General features: G+C 42.2%; 1 pseudogene; it reads left to right on the plus strand.

The window, feature by feature from the left end:
* The window catches only part of LOC121531159, a 207,287-nt pseudogene that overhangs the window by 51,565 nt on the left and 135,722 nt on the right, over positions 1–20,000 (plus strand).

Below are 20,000 nucleotides of genomic sequence, written 5' to 3' on the forward strand. Positions count from 1 at the left end.
GATGTGGGTTATTGTATAGCTGGAGATAGATGTCTATGGAGAGATGTGGTTTATTGTATAGCTGGAGATAGATGTCTATGGAGAGATGTGGGTTATTGTATAGCTGGAGATAGATGTCTATGGAGAGATGTGGTTTATTGTATAGCAGGAGATAGATGTCTATGGAGAGATGTGGGTTATTGTATAGCTAGAGATAGATGTCTATGGAGAGATGTGGGTTATTATATAGCTAGAGATAGATGTCTATGGAGAGATGTGGGTTATTGTATAGCTGGAGATAGATGTCTATGGAGAGATGTGGGTTATTGTATAGCTGGAGATAGATGTCTATGGAGAGATGTGGGTTATTGTATAGCTAGAGATAGATGTCTAGGGAGAGATGTGGGTTATTGTATAGCTAGAGATACAGTGAGGAAAAAAAGTATTTGATCCCCTGCTGATTTTGTACGTTTGCCCACTGACAAAGAAATGATCAGTCTATAATTTTAATGGTAGGTTTATTTGAACAGTGAGAGACAGAATAACAAAAAAATCCAGAAAAACGCATGTCAAAAATGTTATAAATTGATTTGCATTTTAATGAGGGAAATCAACATTTGACCCCCTCTCAATCAGAAAGATTTCTGTCTCCCAGGTGTCTTTTATACAGGTAACGAGCTGAGATTAGGAGCACACTCTTAAAGGGAGTGCTCCTATCTCAGTTTGGTACCTGTATAAAAGACACCTGTCCACAGAAGCAACCAATCAATCAGATTCCAAACTCTCCACCATGGCCAAGACTAAAGAGCTCTCCAAGGATGTCAAGGACAAGATTGTAGACCTACACAAGGCTGGAATGGACTACAAGACTATCGCCAAGCAGCTTGGTGAGAAGGTGACAAGAGTTGGTGCAATTATTCGCAAATGGAAGAAACACAAAATAACTGTCATTCTTGCTCGGCCTGGGGCTCCCATGCAAGATCTCACCTCGTGGAGTTGCAATGATCATGAGAACGGTGAGGAATCAGCCCAGAACTACATGGGAGGATCTTGTCAATGATCTCAAGGCAGCTGGGACCATATTCACCAAGAAAACAATTGGTAACACACTACGCTGTGAAGGACTGAAATCCTGCAGCGCCCGCAAGGTCCCCCTGCTCAAGAAAGCACATATACATGCCCGTCTGAAGTTTGCCAATGAACATCTGAATGATTCAGAGGAGAACTGGGTGAAAGTGTTGTGGTCAGATGAGACCAAAATGGAGCTCTTTGGCATCAACTCAACTCGCCGTGTTTGGAGGAGAAGGAATGCTGCCTATGACCCCAAGAACACCATCCCCACCATCAAACATGGAGGTGGAAACATTATGCTTTGGGGGTGTTTTTCTGCTAAGGGGACAGGACAACTTCACCGCATCAAAGGGACGATGGACGGGGCCATGTACCGTCAAATCCTGGGTGAGAACCTCCTTCCCTCAGCCAGGGCATTGAAAATGGGTTGTGGATGGGTATTCCAGCATGACAATGACCCAAAACACACGGCCAAGGCAACAAAGGAGTGGCTCAAGAAGAAGCACATTAAGGTCCTGGAGTGGCCTAGCCAGTCTCCAGACCTTAATCCCATAACACATCTGTGGAGGGAGCTGAAGTTTCGAGTTGCCAAACATCAGCCTCGAAACCTTAATGACTTGGAGAAGATCTGCAAAGAGGAGTGGGACAAAATCCCTTCTGAGATGTGTGCAAACCTGGTGGCCAACTACAAGAAATGTCTGACCTCTGTGATTGCCAACAAGGGTTTTGCCACCAAGTACTAAGTCATTTTTTGCAGAGGTGTCAAATACTTATTTCCCTCATTAAAATGCAAATCAATTTATAACATTTTTGACATGCGTTTTTCTGGATTTTGTTGTTGTTATTCTGTCTCTCACTGTTCAAAGAAACCTACCATTAAAATTATAGACTGATCATTTCTTTGTCAGTGGGCAAACGTACAAAATCAGCGGGGGATCAAATACTGTTTTCCCTCACTGTAGATGGAGAGATGTGGGTTATTGTATAGCTTGAGATAGATGTCTATGTGAGGGTCCGAGGGATAAATGGAAGGGAGGAGAAAAATACTTAACTTGATTGACAAAAACAATAAACTTACTTGGCCAACAGCAATAGCTCAACTCACGTACAAAGGCAAAAGCGCCTCAAACACAGGGCAAAGAGGCCATAAACTCAGGTATAAATATGGAATCCAAACTGGGATATATCATTAGCACCAACAGGTACATGCTACTACTATTTCTCAATTCACATTCTAATGGTCAATACTTTACACCTTGCTCAAAGAAAGAGACCATTTGCATAAACATTAACCTTTCTGATAAACAATAAAAAATAAAATAAATAAACGGGTCTACTAAAGAGTCTACTACAGAGTCTACTAGAGAGTATACTACAGAGTATACTAAAGAGTCTACTACAGAGTCTACTACAGAGTATACTACAGAGTATACTACAGAGTATACTACAGAGTCCACTACAGAGTATACTACAGAGTCTACTACATAGTCTACGACAGAGTATACTACAGAGTATACTACAGAGTCTACTACAGAGTCTACTACAGAGTATACTACAGAGTCTACTACAGAGTCTACTTCAGAGTCTACTACAGAGTATACGAAAAAGTATACTACAGAGTCTACTACAGAGTCTACTACAGGTTCTACTACAGAGTCTACTACAGGGTCTACTACAGAGTATACTACAGAGTATACTACAGGGTCTATTACAGTGTCTACTACAGAGTATACTACAGAGTCTACTACAGTTTATACTACAGAGTATACTACAGGGTCTACTACAGAGTCTACTACAGGGTCTACTACAGAGTATACTACAGTTTATACTACAGAGTCTACTACAGTTTATACTACAGAGTATACTACAGAGTCTACTACAGAGTCTACTACAGTTTATACTACAGAGTATACTACATGGTCTACTACAGAGTATACTACAGACTCTACTACAGAGTCTATTACAGCGTCTACTACAGAGTATACTACAGGGTCTACTACAGAGTCTACTACAGAGTATACTAAAGAGTATACTACAGAGTCTACTACAGAGTCTACTACAGGTTCTACTACTACTACAGGGTCTACTACAGGGTCTACTACAGAGTATACTACAGAATATACTACAGGGTCTATTACAGCGTCTACTACAGAGTATACTACAGGGTCTACTACAGAATCTACTACAGGGTCTACTACAGAGTCTACTAAAGAGTATACTACAGAGTCTACTACAGTTTATACTACAGAGTATACTACAGGGTCTACTACAGAGTCTACTACAGAGTCTACTACAGTTTATACTACAGAGTATACTACAGGGTCTACTACAGAGTCTACTACAGAGTCTACTACAGGGTCTACTACATAGTCTACTACAGAGTATACTACAGGGTCTACTACAGAGTCTACTACAGAGTCTACTACAGAGTCTACTACTACTACAGGGTCTAGTACAGTCTACTACAGAGTCTACTACAGAGTATACTACAGCGTCTACTACAGAATCTACTACAGAGTCTACTACTACTACAGGGTCTAGTACAGTCTACTACAGAGTCTACTACAGAGTATACTACAGAGTCTACTACAGAGTCTACTACAGAGTATACTACAGAGTATACTACAGGGTCTACTACAGAGTCTACTACAGAGTCTACTACAGAGTCTACTACTACTACAGGGTCTAGTACAGTCTACTACAGAGTCTACTACAGAGTATACTACAGAGTCTACTACAGAGTCTACTACAGAGTCTACTACAGGTTCTACTACTACTACAGAGTCTACTACAGAGTCTACTTCAGAGTCTACTACAGGGTCTACTACAGAGTCTACTTCAGAGTCTACTTCAGAGTCTACTACAGAGTATACTACAGAGTCTACTACAGAGTCTACTTCAGAGTCTACTACAGAGTATACTACAGAGTCTACTACAGAGTCTACTTCAGAGTCTACTACAGAGTATACTACAGAGTCTACTACAGAGTCTACTACAGAGTCTACTACAGATTATACTACAGAGTCTACTACAGAGTTTACTACAGGTTCTACTACTACTACAGAGTCTACTTCAGAGTCTACTACATTGTCTACTACAGAGTCTACTTCAGAGTCTACTACAGAGTATACTGCATAGTCTACTACAGAGTCTACTACAGAGTCTACTACAGAGTATACTACAGAGTCTACTACAGAGTTTACTACAGGTTCTACTACTACTACAGAGTCTACTACAGGGTCTACTACATAGTCTACTACAGAGTCTACTACAGGGTCTACTACAGAGTCTACTACAGAGTCTACTACAGGGTCTACTACAGAGTATACTACAGAGTATACTACAGAGTTTACTACAGAGTCTACTACAGGGTCTACTACAGAGTCTACTACAGAGTCTACTACAGGGTCTACTACAGAGTCTACTACAGGGTCTACTACAGAGTATACTACAGAGTCTACTACAGAGTCTACTACAGGGTCTACTACAGAGTATACTACAGAGTCTACTACAGAGTCTACTACATAGTCTACTACAGAGTCTACTACAGGGTCTACTACAGAGTCTACTACAGAGTCTACTACAGAGTCTACTACAAAGTATACTACAGAGTCTACTACAGAGTCTACTACAGAGTCTACTACAGAGTATACTACAGAGTCTACTACAGGGTCTACTACATAGTCTACTACAGAGTCTACTACAGAGTCTACTACTACTACAGGGTCTACTACAGAGTCTACTACAGAGTAAATTACAGAGTCTACTACAGGTTCTACTACATAGTCTACTACAGAGTCTACTACAGGGTCTACTACAGAGTCTACTACAGAGTCTACTACAGAGTATACTACAGAGTCTACTACAGGGTCTACTACAGAGTCTACTACAGAGTCTACTAAAGAGTCTACTACATAGTCTACTACATGGTCTACTAGAGAGTCTACTACAGAGTCTACTACAGGGTCTACTACAGAGTATACTACAGAGTCTACTACAGAGTCTACTACATAGTCTACTACAGAGTCTACTACAGGGTCTACTACAGAGTCTACTACAGAGTCTACTACAGAGTATACTACAGAGTCTACTACAGGGTCTACTACATAGTCTACTACAGAGTCTACTACAGAGTCTACTACTACTACAGGGTCTACTACAGAGTCTACTACAGAGTATACTACAGAGTCTACTACAGGTTCTACTACAGAGTCTACTACAGAGTCTACTACAGGGTCTACTACAGAGTCTACTACAGAGTCTACTACAGAGTATACTACAGAGTCTACTACAGGGTCTACTACAGAGTCTACTACAGAGTCTACTACAGAGTCTACTACAGAGTCTACTACAGAGTATACTACAGAGTCTACTTCAGAGTCTACTACAGAGTATACTACAGAGTCTACTACAGAGTCTACTACAGAGTCTACTACAGAGTATACTACAGAGTCTACTACAGAGTTTACTACAGGTTCTACTACTACTACAGAGTCTACTTCGGAGTCTACTACATTGTCTACTACAGAGTCTACTTCAGAGTCTACTACAGAGTATACTACATAGTCTACTACAGAGTCTACTACAGAGTCTACTACAGAGTATACTACAGAGTATACTACAGAGTTTACTACAGAGTCTACTACAGGGTCTACTACAGAGTCTACTACAGAGTCTACTACAGAGTCTACTAGTAGTAGAGTCTACTACAGGGTCTACTACAGAGTCTACTACAGCGTCTACTACAGAGTATACTACAGGGTCTACTACAGAGTCTACTACAGGGTCTACTACAGAGTCTACTACAGAGTCTACTACAGGGTCTACTACAGAGTATACTACAGAGTATACTACAGAGTTTACTACAGAGTCTACTACAGGGTCTACTACAGAGTCTACTACAGAGTCTACTACAGAGTCTACTACAGGGTCTACTACAGAGTCTACTACAGGGTCTACTACAGAGTATACTACAGAGTCTACTACAGAGTCTACTACAGGGTCTACTACAGAGTATACTACAGAGTCTACTACAGAGTCTACTACATAGTCTACTACAGAGTCTACTACAGGGTCTACTACAGAGTCTACTACAGAGTCTACTACAGAGTCTACTACAAAGTATACTACAGAGTCTACTACAGAGTCTACTACAGAGTCTACTACAGAGTATACTACAGAGTCTACTACAGGGTCTACTACATAGTCTACTACAGAGTCTACTACAGAGTCTACTACTACTACAGGGTCTACTACAGAGTCTACTACAGAGTAAATTACAGAGTCTACTACAGGTTCTACTACAGAGTCTACTACAGAGTCTACTACAGGGTCTAGTACAGAGTCTACTACAGAGTCTACTACAGAGTATACTACAGAGTCTACTACAGGGTCTACTACAGAGTCTACTACAGAGTCTACTACAGAGTCTACTACAGAGTCTACTACATAGTCTACTACATGGTCTACTACAGAGTCTACTACAGAGTCTACTACAGGGTCTACTACAGAGTATACTACAGAGTCTACTACAGAGTCTACTACATAGTCTACTACAGAGTCTACTACAGGGTCTACTACAGAGTCTACTACAGAGTCTACTACAGAGTATACTACAGAGTCTACTACAGGGTCTACTACATAGTCTACTACAGAGTCTACTACAGAGTCTACTACTACTACAGGGTCTACTACAGAGTCTACTACAGAGTATACTACAGAGTCTACTACAGGTTCTACTACAGAGTCTACTACAGAGTCTACTACAGGGTCTACTACAGAGTCTACTACAGAGTCTACTACAGAGTATACTACAGAGTCTACTACAGGGTCTACTACAGAGTCTACTACAGAGTCTACTACAGAGTCTACTACAGAGTCTACTTCAGAGTCTACTACAGAGTATACTACAGAGTCTACTACAGAGTCTACTTCAGAGTCAACTACAGAGTATACTACAGAGTCTACTACAGAGTCTACTACAGAGTCTACTACAGAGTATACTACAGAGTCTACTACAGAGTTTACTACAGGTTCTACTACTACTACAGAGTCTACTTCGGAGTCTACTACATTGTCTACTACAGAGTCTACTTCAGAGTCTACTACAGAGTATACTACATAGTCTACTACAGAGTCTACTACAGAGTCTACTACAGAGTATACTACAGAGTATACTACAGAGTTTACTACAGAGTCTACTACAGGGTCTACTACAGAGTCTACTACAGAGTCTACTACAGAGTCTACTAGTAGTAGAGTCTACTACAGGGTCTACTACAGAGTCTACTACAGCGTCTACTACAGAGTATACTACAGGGTCTACTACAGAGTCTACTACAGGGTCTACTACAGAGTCTCCTAAAGAGTATACTACAGAGTCTACTACAGTTTATACTACAGAGTATACTACAGGGTCTACTACAGAGTCTACTACAGAGTCTACTACAGTTTATACTACAGAGTATACTACAGGGTCTACTACAGAGTCTACTACAGAGTATACAACAGGGTCTACTACATAGTCTACTACAGAGTCTACTACAGAGTCTACTACTACTACAGGGTCTACTACAGAGTCTACTACAGAGTCTACTACAGAGTCTACTACTACTACAGGGTCTAGTACAGTCTACTACAGAGTCTACTACAGAGTCTACTACTACTACAGGGTCTAGTACAGTCTACTACAGAGTCTACTACAGAGTATACTACAGCGTCTACTACAGAATCTACTACAGAGTCTACTACTACTACAGGGTCTAGTACAGTCTACTACAGAGTCTACTACAGAGTATACTACATAGTCTACTACAGAGTCTACTACAGAGTATACTACAGAGTATACTACAGGGTCTACTACAGAGTCTACTACAGAGTCTACTACAGAGTCTACTACTACTACAGGGTCTAGTACAGTCTACTACAGAGTCTACTACAGAGTATACTACAGAGTCTACTACAGAGTCTACTACAGAGTCTACTACAGGTTCTACTACTACTACAGAGTCTACTACAGAGTCTACTTCAGAGTCTACTACAGGGTCTACTACAGAGTCTACTTCAGAGTCTACTTCAGAGTCTACTACAGAGTATACTACAGAGTCTACTACAGAGTCTACTTCAGAGTCTACGACAGAGTATACTACAGAGTCTACTACAGAGTCTACTTCAGAGTCTACTACAGAGTATACTACAGAGTCTACTACAGAGTCTACTACAGAGTCTACTACAGAGTATACTACAGAGTCTACTACAGAGTTTACTACAGGTTCTACTACTACTACAGAGTCTACTTCAGAGTCTACTACATTGTCTACTACAGAGTCTACTTCAGAGTCTACTACAGAGTATACTACAGAGTCTACTACAGAGTTTACTACAGGTTCTACTACTACTACAGAGTCTACTACAGGGTCTACTACATAGTCTACTAGAGAGTCTACTACAGGGTCTACTACAGAGTCTACTACAGAGTCTACTACAGGGTCTACTACAGAGTATACTACAGAGTATACTACAGAGTTTACTACAGAGTCTACTACAGGGTCTACTACAGAGTCTACTACAGAGTCTACTACATAGTATACTACAGAGTCTACTACAGGGTCTACTACAAAGTCTACTACAGGGTCTACTACAGAGTATACTACAGAGTCTACTACAGAGTCTACTACAGGGTCTACTACAGAGTATACTACAGAGTCTACTACAGAGTCTACTACATAGTCTACTACAGAGTCTACTACAGGGTCTACTACAGAGTCTACTACAGAGTCTACTACAGAGTCTACTACAGAGTATACTACAGAGTCTACTACATAGTCTACTACAGAGTCTACTACAGAGTCTACTACTACTACAGGGTCTACTACAGAGTCTACTACAGAGTATACTACAGAGTCTACTACAGGTTCTACTACAGAGTCTACTACAGAGTCTACTACAGGGTCTACTACAGAGTCTACTACAGAGTCTACTACAGAGTATACTACAGAGTCTACTACAGGGTCTACTACAGAGTCTACTACAGAGTCTACTACATAGTCTACTACATGGTCTACTACAGAGTCTACTACAGGGTCTACTACAGAGTCTACTACAGGATCTACTATAGAGTCTACTACAGGGTCTACTACAGGGTCTACTACAGAGTATACTACAGAGTCTACTACAGAGTCTACTACAGGGTCTACTACAGAGTATACTACAGAGTCTACTACAGAGTCTACTACATAGTCTACTACAGAGTCTACTACAGGGTCTACTACAGAGTCTACTACAGAGTATACTACAGAGTCTACTACAGGGTCTACTACATAGTCTACTACAGAGTCTACTACAGAGTCTACTACTACTACAGGGTCTACTACAGAGTCTACTACAGAGTATACTACAGAGTCTACTACAGGTTCTACTACAGAGTCTACTACAGAGTCTACTACAGGGTCTACTACAGAGTCTACTACAGAGTATACTACAGAGTCTACTACAGGGTCTACTACAGAGTCTACTACAGAGTCTACTACAGAGTCTACTACAGAGTCTACTTCAGAGTCTACTACAGAGTATACTACAGAGTCTACTACAGAGTCTACTTCAGAGTCTACTACAGAGTATACTACAGAGTCTACTACAGAGTCTACTACAGAGTCTACTACAGAGTATACTACAGAGTCTACTACAGAGTTTACTACAGGTTCTACTACTACTACAGAGTCTACTTCAGAGTCTACTACATTGTCTACTACAGAGTCTACTTCAGAGTCTACTACAGAGTATACTACATAGTCTACTACAGAGTCTACTACAGAGTCTACTACAGAGTATACTACAGAGTCTACTACAGAGTTTACTACAGGTTCTACTACTACTACAGAGTCTACTACAGGGTCTACTACATAGTCTACTACAGAGTCTACTACAGGGTCTACTACAGAGTCTACTACAGAGTCTACTACAGGGTCTACTACAGAGTATACTACAGAGTATACTACAGAGTTTACTACATAGTCTACTACAGGGTCTACTACAGAGTCTACTACAGAGTCTACTACATAGTCTACTACAGAGTCTACTACAGGGTCTACTACAGAGTCTACTACAGGGTCTACTACAGAGTATACTACAGAGTCTACTACAGAGTCTACTACAGGGTCTACTACAGAGTATACTACAGAGTCTACTACAGAGTCTACTACATAGTCTACTACAGAGTCTACTACAGGGTCTACTACAGAGTCTACTACAGAGTCTACTACAGAGTCTACTACAAAGTATACTACAGAGTCTACTACAGAGTCTACTACAGAGTCTACTACAGAGTATACTACAGAGTCTACTACAGGGTCTACTACATAGTCTACTACAGAGTCTACTACAGAGTCTACTACTACTACAGGGTCTACTACAGAGTCTACTACAGAGTATACTACAGAGTCTACTACAGGTTCTACTACAGAGTCTACTACAGAGTCTACTACAGGGTCTACTACATAGTCTACTACAGAGTCTACTACAGAGTATACTACAGAGTCTACTACAGGGTCTACTACAGAGTCTACTACAGAGTCTACTACAGAGTATACTACATAGTCTACTACAGGGTCTACTACAGAGTCTACTACAGGGTCTACTACAGAGTCTACTACAGGATCTACTATAGAGTCTACTACAGGGTCTATCTGTAAGGACAAATGCCTACCACTTTGAAGATGCAAAATATTTTTTCTTGTGAAACAAAAAAGAAATAATACAAAAAACTGAAAACTTGAGCGTGCATAACTATGACCTTAGATTAAACTAATGTATTAAATGAAATTTGGGACTAGTGGCGTCATGTGCCCCCTCAGATTTGTCATGTAAAAAAAATATATATATATATATATACTGTATATACAGTGTGTGTGTATATCTACATATATTTTATTGGTCGCGTACACATATTTTGCAGATGTTATCACAGGTGCAGCGAAGTGCTTATCCTACGTCCAACAGTGCAATAATACCTAACAATACAAAACAATATCAACAATACCTAACAATACAAAACAATATCAACAATACCTAACAATACAAAACAATATCAACAATACCTAACAATACAAAACAATATCAACAATACCTAACAATACAAAACAATATCAACAATATCTAACACCACAAAACAATATCAACAATATCTAACAATACAAAACAACATCAACAATATCTAACAATACAAAACAATACACACAAAATAAAAAGAAAGGAATTAAAAAATATATAAATATTAGAACGAGTCAGAGTCCGGTGTACAGTGCATTCGGAAAGTATTCAGACCCCTTGACTTTTTCCACATTTTGTTACGTTACAGCCCTATTCTAAATGGATTCAATTAAATGTTTTCCTCATCACTTTACACACAATACCCCATAATGACAAAGCAAAAACAGGTTTTTAGACATTTTTTTCAAACCAAGATTGAACTCTTTGGCCTGAATGCCAAGCGTCACATCTGGAGGAAACCTGCACCATCCCTACGGTGAAGCATGGTGGTGGCAGCATCATGCTGTGGGGATGTTTTTCAGCGACAGGGACTGGGAGACTAGTGAGGATAGAGGGAAAGATGAACGGAGCAAAGTACAGAGAGATCCTTGATGAAAACCTGCTCCAGAGTGCTCAGGACCTCAGACTGGGGCGAAGGTTCACCTTCCAACAGGACAACGACCCTAAGCACACAGCCAAGACAATGCAGGAGTGGCTTCGAGACAGGTCTCTGAATGTCGTTGAGTTGCCCAGCCTGAGTCCGGACTTGAACCCAATCAAACATCTCTGGAGAGACCTGAAAATAGCTGTGCAGTGAAGCTCCCCATCCAACCTGACAGAACTTCAAAGGATCTGCAAAGAAGAATGGGAGAAACTCCCCAAATACAGGTGTGCCAAGCTTGTAGCGTCATACCCAAGAAGACTCGAGGCTGTAATCGCTGCCAAAGGTGCTTCAACACAGGACTGAGTAAAGGGTCTGAATATTTATGTAAATGTCGTATTTCAGTTTTTTTTTACATTCTAAAAACCTGTTTTAGCTTTGTCATTATGGGGTATAGTGTGTAGATTGATGAGGAAAGAAAGCAATTTAACCAATTTTAAAATAAGTCTGTAACGTAACAAAATGTGGAAAAAATCAAGGGGTTTCAACACTTTCCGAATGCACTGTATATGATAGTGTGTATAGACATTATGGATAGTATATGAGTAGAAGTGATTTTGATACCCTGTTCAAAGTAACAGGGTATGGTAGTAGATGTCTGGCACACTGGTTTGTGTCAAGAACTTAAATGCTACTGGGTTTTTCACGCTCAACAGTTTCCTGTGTGTCAAGAATGGTCCATCACCCAAAAGGGGAGGGTGCAACTCAATATTAGGAAGGAATGTTTTGTATACTCAGTATACATATGAAGTGGGTAAAACAGTATGTAAATATTATTCAAGTGACCAGTGTGCAATGACTATGTACATAGGGCAGCAGTCTCTAAGGTGCAGGGTAGAGTACCGGTTGGTAGCCGGCTAGTGACTAAGTTCAGGGCAGGGTACTGGGCGGAAGCTGGCTAGTGGTGACTATTTAACAGTCTGATGGCCTGGAGATAGAAGCTGTTTTTCAGTCCCTCGGCCCCAGCTTTGACGCTCCTGTACTGTCTCCGCCTTCTAGATGGTAGCGGGATGAACAGCCCGTGGCTCGGGTGGCTGAGGTCCTTGATGATCTTCTTGGCCTTCCTGTGTCACCGGGTGCTGTAGATGTCCTGGAGGGCAGGCAGTGTGCTCCCGGTGATGCATTTGGCTGTCCGCACCACCCTCTGGAGAGCCCTGCGGTTGCGGACAGTGCAGTTTCCTTCCCAGGCGGTGATACAGCCCGACAGGATGCTCTCAATGATGCTCTCAATGGATGCTCTGTTATAGTGCCTAGCTTGTCTAACTATCTTATCTGGCATGCCTGCTGGCAAGGTTGGTAGAATTTAGAAAAGCAAGCAATTACTAAATGTACTGAATAAGACTCACATTGATTTCAATCTTTTACCCAGTTTCGCAGAGATGCAGAGAAGCATATTTAGTTTCTTAAAAAAATTAAACACCAGTCAGGAGGATACAGACTGCTCAAGAGGTATGCTTAGATATATAGAATAATAAACTTATGTTTGATCTAGAATTATACATAATGATTTTGGCTCTAGATTGCAGGAAAAGGCTGTTTCAGGTGTTTGAAAAATGCAAAATTCTCCAACTTCCAGAAGGGGGGTATAACCCCAGTAATCCTCACAGACTTTGTGCCCCTTCAGATTTTTGGGGTGCATGGAGCCCTAGTGTGAGACATTACGTCAGGTGTTATACATTCTAGCTGATGCGTTCTAATAACCCCCAATGGTCAACATGCCATTAAAACAGCAGATGTGATTTGATGATTGGATGTTTCCACTGTTCAGCCATCTGTATCATTCCAGAGGCTTGGAGACATTAGGAACACTTGATTAGCCAATCAAAAGGCTTGATTTGCCAATTGGAACACTTGGAAAGCCAATCTCTTTCAAGTGTATGACACAGTGATAGAGTTGTGTAGATCAACCACCCCCTTAGCGGCGTTGAAAGAAAAACGGAAGTGGGGACTCCGCTCAGGTGTATTTTTAAATCAAATCAAATCAAATTGTATTTGTCACATTCACTGAATACAACAGGTGTAGACCTTACAGTGAAATGCTTACTTAAAAGCCCTTAACCAACAATGCAGTTTTAAGAAAGAATACCAAAAAAAAAGCACAAAAAAATACAATATAAAATAATGCGAAATAAAAGTAACAAATAATTAAAGAGCAGCAGTAAAAATGTAGGTAGAGTTATTAAAGTGACTATGCATAAATGATAAACAGAGAGTAGCTGCAGCGTAAAAGAGGGGTGGGGGGGCAATGTATATAGTCTGGGTAGCCATTTGATTAGATATTCAGGAGTCTTATGGCTTGGGGGTAGAAGCTGTTTAGAAGCCTGTTGGACCAAGACTTGGCGCTCCGGTACCGCTTGCCGTGCGGTAGCAGAGAGAACAGTCTATGACTAGGGTGGCTGGAGTCTTTGACAATTTTTAGGGCCTTCCTCTGACACCGCCTGGTATAGAGGTCCTGGATGGCAGGAAGCTTGGTCCCAGTGATGTACTGGGCCATACGCACTATCCTCTGTAGTGCCTTGCGGTCGGAGGCCGAGCAGTTGCCATACCAGGCAGTGATGCAACCAGTCAGGATGCTCTCGATGATGCAGCTGTCGAACCTTTTGAGGATCTGAGGACCAATGCCAAATCTTTTCAGTCTCCTTAGGGAGAATGGGTTTTGTCGTGCTTGGACCATGTTCATTTGTTGGTGATGTGGACACCAAGGAACTTGAAGCTCTCAACCTGCTCCACTACAGCCCTGTCGATGAGAATGGGGTTGTGCTTGGTCCTCTTCTTTTTCCTGTAGTCCACAGTCATCTCCTTTGTCTTGTTCATGTTGATGGAGGGGTTGTTGTCCTGGCACCACATGGCCAGGTCTCTGACCTCCTCCCTATAGGCTGTCTTGTCGTTGTCGGTGATCAGGCCTACCACTGTTGTGTCATAGGCAAACTTAATGATGGTGTTGGAGTCGTGCCTGGCCATGCAGTCATGAGTGAACTGGGAGTACAGGAGGGGACTGAGCACGCACCCCTGAGGGGCCCCCGTGTTGAGGATCAGCGTGGCGGATGTGTTGTTACCTACCCTTACCGCCTGAGGGCGGCCCGTCAGGAAGTCCAGGATCCAGTTGCAGAGGGAGGTGTTTAGTCCCAGGGTCCTTAGCTTAGTGATGAACTTTGAGGGCACTATGGTGTTGAACGCTGAGCTGTAGTCAATTAATAGCATTCTCACATAGCTGTTCCTTTTGTCCATGTGTGAAAGGGCAGTGTGGAGCGCAATGGAGATTGCATCATCTGTGGATCTTTTGGGGCGGTATGCAAATTGGAGTGGGTCTAGGGTTTCTGGGATAATGGTGTTGATGTGAGCCATGACCAGCCTTTTAAAGCACTTCATGGCTACAGACGTGAGTGCTACAGGAAGGTAGTTATTTAGGCAGGTTACCTTAGTGTTCTTGGGCACAGGGACTATGGTGGTCTGCTTGAAACATGTTGGTATTACAATCTCAGACAGGGAGTGGTTGAAAATGTCAGTGAAGACACTTGCCAGTTGGACAGAGCATGCTCAGAGTACATGTCCTGGTAATCCGTCTGGCCCTGCGGCCTTGTGAATGTTGACCTGTTTAAAGGTCTTACTCACATTGGCTATGGAGAGCGTGATCACACAGTCGTCCGGAACAGCTGATGCTCTCATGCATGTTTCAGTGTTACTTGCCTCGAAGCGAGCATAGAAGTAATTTAGCTTGTCTGGTAGGCTCGTGTCACTGGGAAGCTCGCAGCTGTGCTTCCCTTTGTAGTCTGTAATAGTTTGCAAGCCCTGCCACATCCGACGAGCGTCGGAGCCGGTGTAGTACGATTCGATCTTAGTCCTGTATTGACACTTTGCCTGTTTGATGGTTCGTTGGAGGGCATAGCGGGATTTCTTATAAGCTCCTTGAAAGCGGCAGCTCTACCCTTTAACTCAGTGCGGATGTTGCCTGTAATCCATGGCTTCTGGTAGGGGTATGTACGTACGGTCACTGTGGGGACGACGTCATCGATGCACTCATTGATGAAGCCAGTGACTGATGTGGTGTACTCCTCAATGCCATCGGAAGAATCCCGGAACATATTCCAGTCTGTGCTAGCAAAACAGTCCTGTAGCTTAGCATCTGCTTCATCTGACCACTTTTTTATTGACCAAGTCACTGGTGCTTCCTGCTTTAGTTTTTGCTTGTAAGCAGGAATCATGAGGATAGAATTATGGTCAGATTTGCCAAATGGAGGGTGAGGAAGAGCTTTGTATGCGTCTCTGTGTGTGGAGTAAAGGTTTTTTTTCTAGAGTTTTTTCCCCCTCTGGTTGCACATTTAACATGCTGTTAGAAATGAGGTAAAACGGATTTAAGTTTCCCTGCATTAAAGTCCCCGGCCACTAGGAGCGCCGCCTCTGGATGAGCGTTTTCCTGTTTGCTTATGGCTGTATACAGTTCATTGAGTGCGGTCTTAGTGCCTGCATCGGTTTGTGGTGGTAAATAGACAGCTACGAAGAATATAGATGAAAAGTCTCTTGGTAGATAGTGTGGTCTACAGCTTATCATGAGATACTCTACCTTATCATGAGATACTTAGATATTGTGCACCAGCTGTTGTTTACAAATATACATACACCGCCACCCCTTGTTTTACCAGAGGCTGCTGTTCTATCCTGCCGATACAGTGTATAACCCGCCAGCTGTATATTTGTCATGTCTTCATTCAGCCACGACTCGGTGAAACATAAGATATTTTACAGTTTTTAATGTCCCGTTGGTCGGATATACGTGCCTGTAGTTCGTCCACTTTATTATCAAGTGATTGTAAGTTGGCCAATAGTATCGATGGCAAAGACAGATTAGCCACTCGTCGCCGGCTCCTTACCAAGCATCCCGATCTCCTTCTGCGATATCTCATTTTCTTTCTACTGCAAATGACATGGATGAGGGCTCTTTCGGGTGTCTGAAGCAAATCCCTCTCGTCCGACTCATTAAATGCAATTATTTGTCCAGTTCAAGGTGAGTAATCGCTGTTCTGATGTCCAGAAGCTCTTTTCGGTCATAAGAAATGGTAGCAGCAACATTATGTACAAAATAAGTTACAAACAATGCGAAAAAACTAACAAAATAGCACGGTTGGTTAAGTCGTTAGCCATCCCCTCCAACGACATTCTCATTCTACGCCTGCTATGTTAGGTTAGCCACACCATCAGCTGCATGTTCCTTCACCAAATACTATCTGAAATTATTTCAAATACTTGATCTGGGTTTGATTGAGCTTGCCTGGCGCAATGGAACTAATGGAATAGTCTCAAAAAGTCCCTGGTCTGTTATTGACTAAACTGAATGGCACCCTATTCCCTTTGTAGTGCACTACTTTTGACCAGAGCCCTATGAGACCTGGTCAAAAGTACTGCACTTTAAATAGGGTGCCATTTGTGACATTCCCAGTGTCTTTATTGCTGCCATATTCTGAGGTCTCACCAGAGTACATGACAGATCTACAAATAAATGCAAGTGTTTTCCCCAGCTGAATAAATGTCATCCAATGCAAATAGGCTTCCTGATGAAGAGTAATGCTGGTATTACTGCAAGATCTCATTCCACAAATTGGCTGTTATAGATTTTCTACAGTGTAGCTACCAAAAATGTTTGCATTTTCAAACACTTGACGTGTGTGGGCGTGTCTGATCTTGTTGTTTCTCTTAAGCATCCTAACGCCTCCCTCCCTCTCTCTCTCCCTCCCTCCCTCCCTCCCTCCCTCCCTCCCTCCCTCCCTCCCTCCTCCCTCCCTCCCTCCCTCCCTCCCTCCCTCCCTCCCTCTCTCTCCCTCCCTCCCTCCCTCCCTCCCTCCCTCTCTCTCTCTCTCTCCTCCCCTCCCTCCCTCCCTCCCTCCCTCCCCCTCCCTCCCTCCCTCCCTCCCTCCCTCCCTTCTCTCTCTCTCTCTCCCTCCCTCCCTCCCTCCCTCCCTCCCTCCCTCCCTCCCTCCCTCTCTCCCTCTCTCTCCTCCCTCCCTCCCTCCCTCCCTCCCTCTCTCCCTCTATCTCCAGTCTGCTCTCAGTTCTCCCGAGGGGTCTATGCCATCTTCGGCTTCTACGATAAAAAGTCCATGAACACCTTGACGTCATTCTGCGGGGCGCTGCACACCTCCTTCGTCACGCCCAGTTACCCCACCGACAACGAAGTGCAGTTTGTCATCCAGATGAGACCTGCACTGCGTGGGGCCGTCCTCAGCCTGCTGTCACACTACAAGTGGCAGAAGTTTGTCTACCTCTACGACACTGACAGAGGTAAGTGCAATGCCATCATAGGCCTTCATATAGGCCATGGATACAGGCCTTGATATAGTTCAGGGTATGAGTTAAACACACAGACAGAGCTAGGTGCTCTTAAAATAGTTTTTGAGTGCAACATCATTGATAATATACACGCCAAAATGACAAAGTAGATATTGTTATGTAATATAACCTTGACATGGTTTGGTTGAGGGTTTTAAGTATTGACTCTTACGGGTGCCCTTGAAACAGTTGACAGCATCAACATAGATAATATTCATGCCCAAAATGACAAAGTATACCATACATGATCTAAACCCCCACTGCAATGTGGTAGAACATTACCTAGTTGAAACAAGGAAGTGGGTGACATTCTATAAGCACTGTGTAATGTAATCTATAGGCAATTCACAACCTCCATCTACTTTATAACTGGAAGAAATGTATGTCATTATTTCATTGTAACCATGCTTTAGGTGCAGTATGTCATTGTAACTAAGCTTTGGGTGCAGTATGTCATTGTAACTAAGCTTTGGGTGCAGTATGTCATTGTAACTAAGCTTTGGGTGCAGTATGTCATTGTAACTAAGCTTTGGGTGCAGTATGTCATTGTAACTATGCTTTGGGTGCAGTATGTCATTGTAACTAAGCTTTGGGTGCAGTATGTCATTGTAACTAAGCTTTGGGTGCAGTATGTCATTGTAACTAAGCTTTGGGTGCAGTATGTCATTTTAACTAAGCTTTGGGTGCAGTATGTCATTGTAACTAAGCTTTGGGTGCAGTATGTCATTGTAACTAAGCTTTGGGTGCAGTATGTCATTGTAACTAAGCTTTGGGTGCAGTATGTCATTGTAACTAAGCTTTAGGTGCAGTGTGTCATTGTAACTAAGCTTTAGGTGCAGTATGCCATTGTAACTAAGCTTTGGGTGCAGTATGTCACTGTAACTATGCTTTAGGTGCAGTATGTCATTGTAACTAAGCTTTGGGTGCAGTATGTCATTGTAACTAAGCTTTAGGTGCAGTGTGTCATTGTAACTAAGCTTTAGGTGCAGTGTGTCATTGTAACTAAGCTTTAGGTGCAGTATGTCATTGTAGCTAAGCTTTGGGTGCAGTATGTCATTGTAACTAAGCTTTGGGTGCAGTATGTCATTGTAACTATGCTTTAGGTGCAGTATGTCATTGTAACTAAGCTTTGGGTGCAGCATGTCATTGTAACTAAGCTTTGGGTGCAGTATGTCATTGTAGCTAAGCTTTGGGTGCAGTATGTCATTGTAACTAAGCTTTGGGTGCAGTATGTCATTGTAACTAAGCTTTGGGTGCAGTATGTCATTGTAACTAAGCTTTGGGTGCAGTATGTCATTGTAACTAAGCTTTGGGTGCAGTATGTCATTGTAACTAAGCTTTGGGTGCAGTATGTCATTGTAACTAAGCTTTGAGTGCAGTATGTCATTGTAACTATGCTTTAGGTGCAGTATGTCATTGTAACTAAGCTTTGGGTGCAGTATGTCATTGTAACTAAGCTTTAGGTGCAGTGTGTCATTGTAACTAAGCTTTAGATGCAGTGTGTCATTGTAACTATGCTTTGGGTGCAGTATGTCATTGTAACTAAGCTTTGGGTGCAGTATGTAATTGTAACTAAGCTTTGGGTGCAGTATGTCATTGTAACTAAGCTTTGGGTGCAGTATGTCATTGTAACTAAGCTGTGGGTGCAGTATGTCATTGTAACTAAGCTTTGGGTGCAGTATGTCATTGTAACTAAGCTGTGGGTGCAGTATGTCATTGTAACTAAGCTTTGAGTGCAGTATGTCATTGTAACTATGCTTTAGGTGCAGTATGTCATTGTAACTAAGCTTTGGGTGCAGTATGTCATTGTAACTAAGCTTTAGGTGCAGTGTGTCATTGTAACTAAGCTTTAGATGCAGTGTGTCATTGTAACTATGCTTTGGGTGCAGTATGTCATTGTAACTAAGCTTTGGGTGCAGTATGTAATTGTAACTAAGCTTTG

Source organism: Coregonus clupeaformis, chromosome 2 (genome assembly GCF_020615455.1).
Source record: "Coregonus clupeaformis isolate EN_2021a chromosome 2, ASM2061545v1, whole genome shotgun sequence".
Lineage (NCBI taxonomy): Eukaryota > Metazoa > Chordata > Actinopteri > Salmoniformes > Salmonidae > Coregonus > Coregonus clupeaformis.